Source organism: Triticum dicoccoides, unplaced genomic scaffold, assembly GCF_002162155.2.
Source record: "Triticum dicoccoides isolate Atlit2015 ecotype Zavitan unplaced genomic scaffold, WEW_v2.0 scaffold51295, whole genome shotgun sequence".
NCBI lineage: Eukaryota > Viridiplantae > Streptophyta > Magnoliopsida > Poales > Poaceae > Triticum > Triticum dicoccoides.
In genome coordinates this window covers 1-1447 of record NW_021278277.1, presented here as the reverse complement: position 1 = coordinate 1447, position 1447 = coordinate 1, and the positions used below count along the sequence as shown (strand labels likewise).

General features: G+C 50.7%; 4 non-coding genes across 4 annotated transcripts; all 4 read left to right on the top strand.

Moving 5' to 3' along the window:
• Positions 1-16: 16 nt before the first annotated feature.
• Positions 17-135, top strand: LOC119346805. The gene has a single exon (XR_005167945.1). It is a non-coding gene; the product is annotated as a 5S ribosomal RNA (ribosomal RNA).
• A 296-nt stretch (positions 136-431) lies between these two features.
• LOC119346808 lies at positions 432-550 on the top strand. The gene has a single exon (XR_005167948.1). It is a non-coding gene; the product is annotated as a 5S ribosomal RNA (ribosomal RNA).
• A 297-nt stretch (positions 551-847) lies between these two features.
• Positions 848-966, top strand: LOC119346806. The gene has a single exon (XR_005167946.1). It is a non-coding gene; the product is annotated as a 5S ribosomal RNA (ribosomal RNA).
• Positions 967-1263: 297 nt separating this feature from the next.
• On the top strand, positions 1264-1382 carry LOC119346807. Its single transcript, XR_005167947.1, has one exon. It is a non-coding gene; the product is annotated as a 5S ribosomal RNA (ribosomal RNA).
• The last annotated feature ends 65 nt before the right edge of the window (positions 1383-1447 follow it).

Here is a 1447-nt window from a genome sequence, read left to right as displayed (position 1 = left end):
ACCGGGGTAACATGTCGGATGCGATCATACCAGCACTAAAGCACCGGATCCCATCAGAACTCCGAAGTTAAGCGTGCTTGGGCGAGAGTAGTACTAGGATGGGTGACCTCCTGGGAAGTCCTCGTGTTGCATTCCCTTTTTAATTTTTTTCGCGCCGCTTGCAAAACAAAACGCACGTGTAAGTAATATATTTACCGTGTTTTATTATTTTGCACGAGTGCGGTAAGTCATAGCTGGGTGCTCACGATTCACGGGTCCAGCGTCGGCGTTGTGGCGCGGCAAGCGTGCACTGGTGCGGTTGAGAGGGAGGGTGGAAACCGCGTTAAACTCGTCTCCGTAGTTGAGAGGGAGCGGCCAAAGCAATGTACAATCGTCTTTGTAGTGGAGCTGGGAGGGGCAAGGATAAGGGACGAAGACCGGGGTAACATGTCGGATGTGATCATACCAGCACTAAAGCACCGGATCCCATCAGAACTCCAAAGTTAAGCGTGCTTGGGCGAGAGTAGTACTAGGATGGGTGACCTCCTGGGAAGTCCTCGTGTTGCATTCGCTTTTTAATTTTTTTCACGCCGCTTGCAAAACAAAACGCACGTGTAAGTAATATATTTACCGTGTTTTATTATTTTGCACGAGTGCGGTAAGTCATAGCTGGGTGCTCATGATTCACGGGTCCAGCGTCGGCGTTGTGGCGCGGCAAGCGTGCACTGGTGCGGTTGAGAGGGAGGGGTGGAAACCGCGTTAAACTCGTCTCCGTAGTTGAGAGGGAGCAGCCAAAGCAATGTACAATCGTCTTTGTAGTGGAGCTGGGAGGGGCAAGGATAAGGGACGAAGACCGGGGTAACATGTTGGATGCGATCATACCAGCACTAAAGCACTGGATCCCATCAGAACTCCGAAGTTAAGTGTGCTTGGGCGAGAGTAGTACTAGGATGGGTGACCTCCTGGGAAGTCCTCGTGTTGCATTCCTTTTTTAATTTTTTTCGCGCCGCTTGGAAAACAAAACGCACGTGTAACTAATATATTTACCGTGTTTTATTATTTTGCACGAGTGCGGTAAGTCATAGCTGGGTGCTCACGATTCATGGGTCCAGCGTCGGCGTTGTGGCGCGGCAAGCGTGCACTGGTGCGGTTGAGAGGGAGGGGTGGAAACCGCGTTAAACTCGTCTCCGTAGTTGAGCGGGAGCGGCCAAAGCAATGTACAATCGTCTTTGTAGTGAAGCTGGGAGGGGCAAGGATAAGGGACGAAGACCGGGGTAACATGTCGGATGTGATCATACCAGCACTAAAGCATCGGATCCCATCAGAACTCCGAAGTTAAGCGTGCTTGGGCGAGAGTAGTACTAGGATGGGTGACCTCCTGGGAAGTCCTCGTGTTGCATTCCCTTTTTAATTTTTTTCGCGCCGCTTGCAAAACAAAACGCACGTGTAAGTAATATATTTACCGTGT